The following is a 14,515-nucleotide window of genomic DNA, read 5'->3' as shown; positions in this document are numbered from 1 at the left end:
CAATAGAACGTTATATTTGCAGTCAGACCTGTGGGCATCTCCTCGTCGCTAGCTGAAAACCGAAAGCGCCGCCCTTCGAATTCCTCATTTGCAACATCACGTCGAAAAGGCATCTGTGGCCGCTTGTAATCACAAATTAATCCATCTAGTGCGGCTGTGTGTGAAAATGGCAACTGCCTTCACTCACAAATGGGACGCCCCGCCCGTCGGTGAACCCCGGTGCAGTGATGCATGAGGGTCCACCGTTTCTCCAGTACTACGTTCCACTGACCCTTCACAAGTCTGTTCGCGACTGCAAAGAATGTATGTGAAACAATGGGACCATAGCTGAATGTACATATCAACCAATGTTACACGGCCATCGGGTACTAATACATGATTGTAATAGCAAGATGCCATTCCTCGAATTGCAGCGTTGTGTGCGGGACGTGCTCGCCCAAAGGGGAGAGCAGCTTGCACAGGTGGAATGAATCACCACAGGTGGAGGCCATACAGCCTGAAAACACATAAATTGCACGCCCAGTCTCCTCCCACAACCACTCCGAAATGCTACCAGCAGGACTCGCGATGTTGGCCCTGGGGGACCTGATAGCACTGCAAGTACTCCAACTCCAAGAAGAAGACGAACACCAACTACAACCGGCCGCACGGAGGAGACGCAGGAGGAGGAGGAGGGCAAGGCAGGGCCAGCAAGGGCCGCCAGCACAGCCACTACCACCACGCAGGCAGCCCGCAATCCCACGCCTCCGAGCACATCCGTTCAACCTCACTGATGAGCAGATCCACACCCTCTACCGTTTGGACCGGGACACCATAGCCGCCATTGTGGACATGACACAGGCTGACCTTGTCAGCATGATAGATAGCCCAACCGCCATCCCACCCCTACTGAAGGTGGTGTCTGTACTACACTTCCTGGCCACAGGCACCTACCAGCACACAGTCGGACAGTTGCATGGCATTTCTCAGCCACTGTTCTCACGGACACTATTGCAAGTGCTCGATGCCCTCCTGCAGCACGCAGACGACTACATCTCTCTACCACGCTCGGAGCAGGAAATTACCAACACAAAAGTGGGATTCCATGCACTTGGCGGCATACCGGGTTGCCTTGGTGCCATCGACTGCACCCATGTGGAATTGGTCGTCCCACATGCCATGGAGGCCCAGTACCGCAACCGAAAACAATTTCATTCTCTGAATGTACAAATGGTGTGTGACTCCAACAGGATCATTACACATTGTTGTGCCCGATTCCCTGGATCAACCCATGATTCTATGATCTTGAGGAACTCTACAATACCACGCTACATGGAGCGACACGCAGGGAACAGATCCTGGCTACTCGGTGAGTCTCATTTCATGCATGATGATGTAGGGTATGTGATGCGGCAATGACCTGGCAGGAAGGGGGGGGGTGCGTACGTAGCAATGGCATTCCACATAATTCGTTTATCGTCCACATACAGGTGATGCCGGATATCCACTGAAGAGATGGCTCCTCACACCAGTCCGGAACCCACGGGACCAGCATGAGGAGGACTACAACCATGCCCACTCACGTACCCGTGTAGTCATTGAACAGGCATTCGGCCTACTGAAGACCCGTTTCCGGTGCCTTAGCAGGTCTGGCGGGGCACTCCTGTACCGCCATGAGAAGGTTGCAAAGATGGTGATGGCATGTGTCATGCTACACAACATGTGCATACGTAGAAATGTGCCCATGCCCCCTGACGCAGAACTGCAAGCACCTGAAGATGGTCATGATGAGGGTGGGGATGTGGCAGCACCTCAAGGAGTCTGCGAGGCACAGGAGGGCCGTGAAATTCGTCAGCATCTCATAGATGCATGCTTCTAGCACTCACGCCTGGTGGCTGATACATGGACACGGGACTCGTGGCACTGTGTGTGTCTGGTACAAGCACAATATGGACTGTTCGCCTATGATGGCCTAGTACACAAAGATCATTGTCCACACATCTCATTGGTTGATCGTGCATTGTTTATGGCATATGTGATATCATGTTGAACACCCTATCGACCCGCCACCCAAGTGAGCCCAACACACCCCCTCCACCCTCCTACCTCCCCCCCGAACACCAGTGTCCAAAGATGCTCATTGTCAGTGGGCAGTCGCTATTGCAAGCCCCCTCTGCGGGTATCAGGGGCACCCCTGCCTGTGGAGCGCAGGTTCCTCCCAGATCTACGTTGGGGGCTGCCCTGGACGGAACTTGCAACGGATGATGTCTCTGCCTGCTCACGTCCATGCATGTCCCTAAGGGTTTGTGAGAGCTCAGTGAGCACACGGCGCACTGCGGCAAGTTCGGCACATACGTCTTTGGACGTCGCATGCAGTTCCCCCCTGAGGCTCTCGGTGCTTCTCTCCATTTGGACTCTCAGGCTCTCGGTGCTACTCTCCATTTGGACTCTCAGGCTCTCGGTGCTACTCTCCATTTGGACTCTCAGGCTCTCGGTGCTACTCTCCATTTGTGCCCTAAGTGTCTCAGTTGATGTTTCTATGTCTGCCTTAGTGCCCCCACATCCATCGGCATGGTCCTTGAGGAGCGTGGCCAGTTGCTGCTGTTGCACGATTAACTGGTCGAGGGACTGTTGCCTGTGCTGTGCCATGGCCATTTGCGGTGGTGTCACAGAGGGGCTGTTCGCCTCATGTTGCCCTGCCACAGGGCTTGTGGGGGATGGCCAGTCGTCGTCTTGTGGGTGCCCCTGCGTGGTATCCTCATGGTGTACGGGATGGAACAGACAGGGGGATTGGGACAGGTCATGGATGGATCTGACTTCGACATCCCCGTCTTCTGTGTCGGAGCATGCTGCCATTAATGGGGTGTCACCTATGGTGCTGCTGCCACCAGAGGCAGTACCTTCTGTGGCATCCATTGGGGGGACCTGTGGTGGTGCTGTTGTGGGCATGCTGGCTGCTGGGGTGCCTGTTGATGTTCCCTCCTGTGTGCTGCCACTTGATATGTGCTGCTGCCGTGTCTTGATGCGTGCAGCTGAGGTGGAGGGTCTTTGGCCGTCGGTCTTGGCCCTCTTTGCAGGTGTGCTGGTAGGGGTGTCCTGGAGCTCGTCGTTTGGATCAGACCCTGTGGTGGAGTAAAGGAGGGCGAGCGTTATTGATGGGTCTGTGGGAATTGGAATGGCAATGTATCACATGCATTGGGGTGGTACCTGTGGGTGATTTGGGTCGGGGCCTTGGAGGTGCTTTCATTTGTGTGTGGAGTGAGGGTGCAGTTGTTTGGCAGCCTGCAGTTAGGGTGTGCCTGCTGCACGTGTAGTGGGTGTTTTTGGGGTTTTTACTTATTTATGTATTTATTGTGGTTTTAAAGTGCGCTATCAGGCCAATGTGTGTGGACGTTCTCCTGGCCATGTGTTGCTGTTGAGCTATGTGGACACATGTGGATCACATGATTGGACATTGTGGATTTGGCATGGTTTTATTTGGGCCACCTACCTGATTCTCCGGATGTCTGCACTCCTTTCTCCATCCCTCCGACTCCCTCTATGCTCTCCATTCCAATGGTGGAGGCACAGATTTCTTCCCAGGGGGTCAACTTGATGGGTGATTCCGATCCTCCCCCGGTGGCTGTGGCAATGTTGCGGTTGGCAGAAAGTATGCTACGGACGCGTATCCGCAGGTCGTCCCACCGCTTCCTGCATTGCTGTGGGTTGCGGGGTGCGGTCCCCACCGCACTTACCCGCTGTGCCACCAGGGCCCATATGGCCTTCTTGTTCGCAAGTGCCGTCCTGGTCATTTGCGTGGAGAAGACGGCGGCGGCATTCTCCTGGAGGGTCTCTGTTAGCACGGTGAGTTCCTCACGGGAGAAGTGGACCTGCCGCTTGCGGTCGCACGCTTTCTTCGCTACTTTTCCCATTTTTCTTGGTTTCACTGGGGTGGATGACGGGTTGGGATGTGTCTCAGGGTGGTGTTTTTAGTGGTTGTGTGTATTTAGTGGTTTTATAGGTGTACGGCGTGTTGTTTCCCGTTCCGGGCCCATGTTTTTACTTCCGTTTCCGTATATTTACGGTCACCGTACTTTCCGGTTGGCGCTCACTGCGGTGTCCGCTATGATGGGTGGCGGTATTGCACCTAGGGCGCCGTACGGCGGCGGTGTGGGCCGTTTTGGGGTCATTTCCGCCATCGCGGACTTTGCACTTCCGCCATGCCGTGGTGCTCGTGCCCGATGGGTCGGAATGGGCCGCACTTTGCTCCATCGTGCAATGGCGGAAACGCTATTTACGCTGTGGCGGTCCGGTCAGTCACTTTCCGCCAGGGTCGTAATGAGGGCCATTGTCTGCAGTTTTTCCATTATCATAGGTTTCTCTATATAGGGGCTCTTGTGGTAGCACACGCCATTTTAGCTCCCTAAATACTACTTTAGACCAACAGCAGCTGCACAGAAATCCTGGATAGTTTTTAGGTTCATATCCTAAATCCCTTGAGCTACAGGAGTTCTACTTTTGCGGATGAGAGAAAAGGGATGACAGGCCATGCTTTCATGGTGTGATGAGCACATCAGCACTTCGAGTGCCTAAAAGCACTTAGAACCAAAGTCATGTATTCGCTGTAAGTGGTAAGAAGTGCAGGATTTGCACCAATGCCTGCACAGACTAGAAAGACAAGGAGCTGCTTTATGTATTCCCTTTATTATTTCACTTCATGCCCATACCAGCCCTGCACCTCTAGCCGCAGGGACTGTATAGAGCTTAACATATCAGATCGAAGCAGCCTGCATATGGAAAGTATAAGATATAGGTACATAAGGGATTCACAATTTTGCAATTTCTATTGCACAATGATAAAGGCCTATTTTTCAAAGTATGTTCGGAATGCTTTGCTAAGAGATATATTCATGCTCTCTGCTCAGAATGAGTGAAGTTAAAATAAGTCACATGTGTTCCATGTATGTGCATTCAGTGCCTCTGTGTCATGGATAGTTTTGAACCGCTGCTCTTCTGTCATCCATCTGTGATCGTAGCAACCACTGATGAGATTGTTTCATACTCCTTGTGATGAGCTGATGCATGTTTGTTCTGAGAATCCTGTCTTGTAGGTCAAAGCCAGAGGGTTCTTGAGGATCAGTCCTCTTGGTACTAGATATTGCCTTTTACATTTGCTGAGAAAGGAGAGGTAATTCTGGTGTTATTCATTGTGGTATCTTACATTTTAAATTCAATTTGCTTGACATGATATAAGTCATTCATAACGCGCCTGTACACAAGTGTTTCTAGGCGTGACAAGACAAGGGAGGGAAGACAGAGGGAGGACAAGACAAGTGATCTTACTAGGCCTTGTGTCATTTAGATTGTGCAAGTGAGACAACGCAAAGTGCAGGGGGAAGGGAGAGGGGGAAGTGCACTCAGGGCAGCATTGCTCTGAGTAAGTGCAGCCAGGGCAGCGTGGCTCTGGGTAAGTGCAAGGAGACAGGGGACTGTAGAGATGACAGTTACAGTCCCTAAGTGCGTGGTAGGCCCGGAGGCAGTGCACAGGAGACTGATCATGGAGGAGCTTAGTACCCAGTAAAACTGTGAGGGTAGCCAAGCAACCAGACTGCTCCGCAGATAGGTAGGTCAGCAGGGGAGGGAGAGAGAGAAAACAGAGGAGAAAAGGAAGGTCCTGAGCTGCTTCTGGAACTTCAGGTGGTTCGGCTCAAGTTTGAGAGGGGCAGGGACTTCTCACACTAGACTCAGTGAATTGGATCCCACCTTCAAATCTTTCACCATTGACAGAAACATTATCAACGTCTCCAAGGACACAAAAACACTAGTTATTTACCTTGAACCACTCTGTCACTTACACGACAAAGTAATACTGTTGTTTCGGCTTCTGCTTACATCTGTAAGCTTATAACAGCATGTAGACCCTTCTCAACAGCTTCTAACTGCATTACCATCGCTAGAACCTTGATTATGGCAAAAAATTATTATTGTAATGCCTTATATCTCGGTACTAGCCAAAGAAACATCAACAAGCTCCAAGTCATGCAGAACAATGCCATAAGTGCGGCCACCAAAGTCTCCAGGAAATCTCGAATATGTTACGCATGACGCAGTTTACACTGGCTACCTATTGCCTCTAGAATATCACTCAAAACTCTTGCACTTACTCACAAATCTAGAACTAACCAGGCACCTATTTACCTTGCTAACCGCTTCACCACCTACATGCCTAACAAACCGCTAAGATCTGCGCAAGACCACTTACTGGTAATACTGAGATTCAAGCTCCAGAAAGCGGGGGGTTCTACCTTCCCTGTCTTCGCCACCAAACTCTGGAACACGTTACCAGTCACATTGAGAGCCGCACCATCTTACCTGTCTTTTAAGAACAAAGCCAAATTATGGCTCACCGAGCAGAACCTCATTACATCAATCATGTAATCTGCCGTATGTTTATATAAAGGAGATAGAACTGAACAATTTACTAAATGACTTGACCATACACCATAGGATCCCAGATTACCAGGCACACTAAGTCTGTAAAAAATAGACTGTATGCTAAAATATATCAAAAATAATATATAAATTTATTTAGAACAAAGTAAGTTCAAGTAAAAACATAAATCGACCCAAAGACATTAAAATACAGTGGAACAAAAAAACCTAATACCTAGACATATCGTCTAAACAAACTCCTAAAACTTATCAACACAATAGACAATAGACAGGGTGAACATTCTTCAGGGGAAAACTTCTGTAAACATCGTTGTAGACTGCTTCAACACTGTATACAAGGGGTAATTTTTTCACATCACATAAATGGATGTACCTAAAATGAAAAGAGAAATGGGATCTTAAGGCACCAGTCAAAGAGGTACTAAATGTATAAACCCACATTGCAAGAAAAAGCAACAACAAATAAACTTCTCAACCATTTGCCGCAACACACAAAAAAACTAAACGATCACCCAATAATCGTGACAAGATTTCCTGACAAAACAACAAGACAACTGTTTTTAAGGGCACGACTAAACCTCTTACCAACAAATGAAATTAGAGCATTGAGAGGTCTGTCCAACGTGAGTACTTGCAGACTGTGCAAAGATCCCACACAAACCGAAACAATACGCTATCTTTTAATATCCTGCACAAAAACAATCGAGCTAAGGCAAGCTTTCTTACTCCCGCTACTAAAGTCCTCTGTTTTACGAGAAGAAGAAGTCTGGTGGAACCGACTCATAAGTGGAAACAAAACATCTTGGACGATTGCAGCAGCAAAGATCATAGACTTATCCTTGGCAAAATGCCTCAAAGAAGATAACCTCCAAGCATCTGTAAATCAAACGTTTTTACTCACAGAGTAACTCACTCCCAACACAAAAGACGAAGATCTTTCCTGCACAGACCGAGCAGCTTTTTGTAAAATCAAAGAAATTTGATAAACACAAAATAAAAAATAAAAAAATAAATAAATAAACCCACACTGCAGTTTAAATTCCTGAAGCGTGGGGGCAAGAAGGAAGACCAAACTAGTCAAGCCAACCTCACACAAGTTCTACAAATGAACTATTGAAATTACCTTGATTGTGTAATTTCTTCGACAGTGTGCTGAAAATTTAGACTACACCATATGCCCCAATTAACAGATGCATCTACTGCTGTCACAGGAGTAATACGTCTTCCCAATATTCCGTGAAGGACACTGCAGAGACAAAAAAACACACACCCAAACATTAGTATGGGTGATGACTAGCGTATATTTGAAATGAAAAACCAAAAAAAAAGGGGGGTCTCATTTCCATTAATTACCTTCAGTCCAGGCCAGATCCCAAAGCCTGTAACAGGGATTAGCAAGAAAACCTTGATTCAATTTGTAGATCACAGAACCGTATCCACGTTGCCTAGAATCAAATACAAACAGAACAAACCTTGTTTCTAAAAGGTCACTCAATCATCTCGACTGCAATCATTACACACATTTTTCTTCTTATTTATCCGCCCAGCACCGCCAGTGAGTATAACACCCAGTGGTATCCAATATCATGAACAGTGACATGGCATGCGCAACCAACTGTTTATATAAACGGTCAGGGCAACAAATGTAATATCCCGTGGAGGACTAACAGACCATTCTTATACCTCCTTCACTATTAATATTAGAAGGACTGACTGGTACAAGATCGTCGGTGCGGCACGAAAAAGTTACAGTAATTAGCAGCCAAGAGCACAGTAGTAATACACGTGTAGCTTACCTAGAGTCAAGCAAAAGCAAAAGCAACACCAAAACACGTCCGTCAAGTCGAACAGCAAAAGTGGTATTCCAAACGAGACACAGCTCACAATAGTAAACTGCAAAAACAGACTCACCCATTAAATAGAGTGTGTTAATCACAAAGAAAGGACAATACGGCGGCTCAACAGTAGGCGGCCATATTGAAGATGGAGAAAAAGAGGCACACTAAGTGGTATCGCACGGGAATGGGGGTGAGATACCAGGGTGCCAGGTGCATATAGAGGCACAGCGTTCAGAAAAGAGAGGGTTGGATGTTAGAGAAATACTTACACAATTATGTGATAAGTATCACCCGTTGTCCTGATTGAAGCAGCCATAATGCATTGCGTCGATATCACAAATGAACCAATATAATATATCCACACCATCATCTCCTTCATGATGTGCAAATGCTCTACAATATACAAGTAACTGTGCCTCCTGTGTATGTATGTTCGCCAACTTGGATACACTGACTTGATGTTTATTTGTACATCTGTCTTTCACTACTGTATTGCCTTTGAGCCAGGTGCGCAATACAAATAAACAAAATACAAATACAAAAAGGGAGGCCATTCCAGAAAGAGAGAAGTATACCCCCCACTCTCAGCCTGGAGAAGTGTCTGACCCTCAGAGTGTTGGAGATAGCTGAGCGAACGGCTTGAGAAGGAAGGACTTTTGGAAGAGAGAGTTGGATGTAGTACAGACTCCGGCCCCAGAAAGCCTTGTGGATCATGCAGACGCAGAGATGTCTCTATGGGAGGGCAAAAGGGGCACTTGCCCAGAGGGGGCCCCCACAAGGCTGCCTGGTCTAAAGTAAGATTCCATTGTTCACCAGACTTAAATAGCACACGCCAGGAGATTTTATGGCATGCTGCTGAGGCGCTAAACTTATTGTCTGTCTGTTTCGACAAGTACATTCTGTCTTGATCAATTAATCATGTAATCCTTTCTATGTTCACTGTGGAATACAAAGTTTGAGTATTTCATACGGCGCAACTTCTGTAGCCTTCTTTCTTTCCTGTGGGTATTATGTTGTTCATGTGCATTAGCCAAAGTTGAAATCCATATTGATAAATTGAGTGCCACAATTGTTCAGACGTTAGCTCAGTGTGTTAAGCACGCACTGCAGAGATGTGTTTTCATATGAAAGATTAGAAGAGCACATTCCAGCAAGGCTGGCTGAACCTTTCCTATGTCTGAAGTTTATAAACCTACCTGCATATGTACTTGGTTTTGCAACGTAAGAGGTGCTATTATCAGCAATGCTCCTGTGCCAGATGGGGTTTGCTATAAAAACTAACATGTCATTCGTATGGTGATTCGTCTAGAAATTGGTTTGTTCAGATTAGGCGTTCTAAAATCTAGGCAATCCACTCCAAAGATAAGCATAAACTATTAGTCCAAAAGGTGAATAAAAGACTGTGGGGCGAAAGTGTTCATGCTTGTATCCAGGCTTTGCCAGCAGACCATACAGTGATCCTGGTCAAATCATATATCTCTTGCATTACTGTGCTTGCTTCTGTGAGGTTTGCCTTCTTGCATGCTGGTGGCATCGTTTAGTTCATTACTTGATCTTTGTTCTTACGTAGGCCATTTGAGTGGAAGGGGTGATAGACAGGAGAGAGCTGACCAGATGTTGTAGGCATTGGGCAAGCATATTTTAAGGTATGTTTGTTTGACACAAACAACGTTTTGATTTTTGTATAAAAGTCAAAGGTTTTTCTGCACGTTTATGAATGACAATTTCACAAGCCATTGTTTTGGAAGTATTTATAGCTTAAAAGTACAAAAGACATACCTAGACTAAATCTGTTATATCACATCAATTGGTATGCTGGTACTTATATACTTCCCTTGATGATGGAGAGAATGTAGCTAGAATCATTCCCATTTTTGCATAACACCCTTCTGTAATATTTTGGTTTTAAAAATTGTCAGGTTTGGAAATGTGATTTATGTACTTTGCAAGTCAGTTTTATAAAATTAGATTGTTTTAGTACATGGTAAGAGCTGGAAAAGAAAGTGTTCAGATGCAGAAATTGCAGAGTTGTCACAAATCCCAGCTTCACCCTGTAAAGCAATATGTGATCCTGGGCATCTCATTTAATCTTGTATTGCCTAACCTCTCAGTTTTGCCAGTCCCTAAACCTTTCAAAATTGTCAGCCCCTCAGTGTGATTCCCTTCTCAGGGTATGATCTTCATAAAAGCCTCACTCATGGTTTCACTGGCTATAGGGTTGCTTCCACTATAATAGTTAGCAATGATATACTGCACACCACATGCACTTGTTCCCCTGATCTCTAATGGCAACGCTTTCTGAAACCATGTCCCACTTCTAATCTCAGTCTGTCTGGATAGAGGCACCTTCCTGTTAGCTTCTAATCTGCCTCCACTATCCATGCTATGGTATGTGTAGCTTTCTCCTTCCTTACAATTGGTCTACTCTATCCATGCTTGAGCACTTTTGCATTCTCTGAGTCCGCTACTGTGTGGTCTCTGCCTACTCTGGGTTACATGTACCTTTTACATAGAGTACTGCATTAATACTACAGGCTGCATACCTTCCCGGATAATAATGATAAAAATGATCCTGTTTCTATACTAGAAGAGAAGTAACCTCTTCGTAGATTGCTAATGTTGGCCTTCAAATGATACTTGTTTATCAATCTGATCAGAGCAAGAATGAAGAGGATAAGGGGATTTAAAGGGAGTAAACATGCTTATTTTGAATGTTGCGAGGCGGCATGTATACCTATGGGTTCTGCTCACTGTGGGGGTTGGGGGAAGGGTGCCACCAGATATACTTGATCACTTAATTCCTTTGGTTTTATTGAGGGGCCCCCAAAGATGTCCATGCCCAGGGCCACAGAAAAGCTTAAGATGGCCAAGTGCAGAGGGTCTTGAACTTGATCCTTCCAGCTACTGGGATCCACTGGACAAAGAGAGAGATACAGTCCCTGGGCTTGAGACCAAGGATAAGTCCTGGTCTGGATTAGTTGCAGAGGGCAGAGGGTAGAGGAAGACAGATTGGGAAAGAGGCTGTTGCAGTAGTGCAGCCTAGAGAGAACCACGTAGCATCCCACAGCATTGTTCCTAAGTACACAATGAAAAATATGACTACGATATCACTGTAACGCGATATAAATTTCATACAAGAATGGATCACCATATGTATTGTTAAATGTATAATTAATATCAGTGTGTATAGGTGCATATTACAAAATTACTGTGAATGCAAGCAGACGTCCAAGGCCAAATGATAATGATGTGTTATTAAATAGCACTTGCCCTTATGCACTTTATATCGAACAAACATACATAAAATATCACCCAGCCTATGTCGGTACTCATTTATCAACCTCAGACAGATGAAAGGATGTGTTGGCCTTGGCAAGATTCGAACCTGCAACCTTGTGATCACACACAAGTCACTGCAGCAAGCAATCAACCCACTGAGCTAACTTACCAGCTACATCTTACTTACTGGCTGTAGTAAAATGAGCAATTACATGTCTGAATGTTCTCAAAGTCAGAAAGCAAATTACACTCTGTAGTGGATACCATAGAAACTGGTAACAGATTTAACAGCAGGCCAGTTCATCTGCAGGTCTGGTGCAAAGTGGCCACACGCCAAGCCTGCGTGGATCTACTTTTCAGGCTTCATAGGTTGGCCTCACATGGCATCCTGTACTCTGGGCACTCGTTACCTCATACATGCAAACAAACATCCTGAACGGCATGCCATGGAGATAGGAAAGATAGACATATTACAACAAGGCATTCATTGTGGCACAATGAAATCAAGGGCCAGGTTATGTGCTGGCTGTGGGCAAACATTTCTACACTTTAAACAAGCTTTTAGGCACATGGAAATGTTGAGACTCAGGCCATCTGCAACAATTCAGTATATAAGATTTGAATTTGAGAAGACGTGGGCTGTTATACATCAAAATCCATACAAATCCTCGATATCAACTGCTCAGTCTCCTGGCTGCCCCGGTACATGGTAGAGACAGTTTTGGTCTGGTGGTCCATGACCTGTTCAACAACATAGGATGGTTCCCATATTTTACCTGGGGCACCCCCTATGCTACACTGAAGAGGGTTTTTTCAAAAAAGTTAAGACAGTGGGATTGGTTGGCAAATTATAGGCATGTAGTGTCTCTACAGAGTTAGGCATATATGTCAAATATTGTGCATAGTTATCTGCAGCCTCAAGCCTACCTTAGACAATGCCCAAATAGGGGTATGCGGGCATTTAGGCTAAGGCTGAGGATAAATCAGCTACAGATACTAACAGTAATGGGTCCACAGATGGGCCTTCTTAAAAAAGACAGATACTGTCGTTTGTGTCAAAATGCACTTAGCCCAAAGAATGCCAAACATATTTTCACTGAATGTAGGACATTGGGCCCAGAATATATGAAGTGGCTGGGACCATTTGTTCACAATTTGGAATACATAAAGGGTGATCTTTTTTGGGCTTATTGTCTCAACACGGACAGCCAAAAAGTCCATATCGCTATGTATTATTTGTGGTTAACTACTAAAAAACAGTTAGATAGTGTAAAGTGCACTAATGGGTTGTCTGAACGAAATGGTTGGTAATTGCTGGTAAATTGCTGGTAAATGCTCGGTTTTATTATTGTATGATAGATTGTACTTGTTTTAGTCTTTTACTGTTTTATTGTCATAATGGATTTGATCTGACTTGATTTGACTTGGATTTGATTTACAGTGTTTGTTATACTGTGTTTTTGATATACTGTGTTTTTTATTGTATTGTGATATTAGTGTCATTTTGTAAATTCGAAACTAAACAAATAAATAAAGGATAAATAAATAATAATAATAACAAGGATTTTGTCAAGTGACCGAGGACACCAAGATGGCATGTCTTGTGATGATAATAACAGAAACAACAGTAGAAAAAAACATACTATAACTGCAACTTGCAAAAAGCAAAATACATAGTCAGAAATTAATGCTTATTATATTCTAAATGCTTTGTGAATTTGAGGTGTTTAAGAACAGACTAAATCAGCGACTCAGCTCTTGAAGTGTGACTGAAATAAACCTTTAATAAGTCTAGCAATTATTGTACAGAATTCCAGAAAGACAAATTATTTGTTATTCCTATAGTTTCGTATTTAGGGTAACGCCTCAAAGTGGTACACCCTTGGAACCCTCATTTTTTTTAAGAGGCCTGAACAAGAAAACCAGTCACGCTAAAAACAAAGAGCCACATGGTGCTGGCCCCAGCCCAGGACCATCCATTAGCAAAAAGAAAAGAAAAAAAAAGATTCTTTTTTTGTTCTTTTTTATTGTAGGTGTAGCAAGGGGGACCGCCTGGGTAGCAAGGGAGACCTAAGGGGTCGCAGGTGCGACCCCTGGTGACCCCAAAATGACGTCCCTGTGATGAGGTGCAGATGGTAGTGGGCCTTCTTGGCAAGGTCTGTGATGTGCAGAGAGAAGGAGAGAGTGGAGTCGAAGATGACACCAAGGTATTAGCGGTTGCCAGTGATAGGGTCGAAAACAATAGGATCGAATGCCTTTTGATCGACAGTCAAAGGATCGAAAAAAAGGATCGAATTTTTTTCTTTTTTAATGAGGGAGGTTTCCCCGCCAGCCCCCTGTTTTCTTTATTAAATACATTTTTTTACCAACCCAAACTAAAAAATATATATAAATAAATAAAATAAAAAATTCAACCCTTTTTTTCGATCCTTTTGCATTCGAGCAAAAGGTCATTCGATCCTTTTTTTCGATCGTTTGACTGGACACCGGTTTTTGCCTGAGGGGAAGGCGAAGGAAGAGGGCCCAAGGACGGCAGCCAGAGTGAGTGAGAGAGAAAAAGCAGGAGCATGCATCCCAATGAGAAGGATCTCTTTCTTAATGGCATTAGGGCAGAGATCAATGGAGGTGCACCAATTTTGAATTGCAGATAGACAGTCAGGAATTAGCAAGATAGGAGAGGAGGCCGAGGGAGCCTGAAAGAGAGCTGAGTGTCATCCGCATAACACTGAAAGTTAGAGGTGAAGGTAGAGATCAGATGGGCCAAAGGAACCAAATAGACATTGAAGAGCCAGGGTGAGAAGTTAGAGCCCTGGGGAACACCACATGTGGAGAAAGGTGGTGGAGAGAAAGGACCCAAGTTGGACTTGGGAGGGTTGGTGCAGGAGGAAGGAGGTCAACCACTCCAGGACCTGATGCGTGATGCCCAGGTTCCCACTAAGTCGATTGATGAGGATGAAGTGGTTGACCATGTCAAAAGTAGAGGAAAG

This window comes from Ambystoma mexicanum, chromosome 2p (assembly GCF_040938575.1).
Source record: "Ambystoma mexicanum isolate Mex_15411 chromosome 2p, UKY_AmexF1_1, whole genome shotgun sequence".
Taxonomy (NCBI): Eukaryota; Metazoa; Chordata; class Amphibia; order Caudata; family Ambystomatidae; genus Ambystoma; species Ambystoma mexicanum.
The sequence above is the reverse complement of the archived record's forward strand: the minus strand, read 5'-3'. Positions refer to the sequence as shown.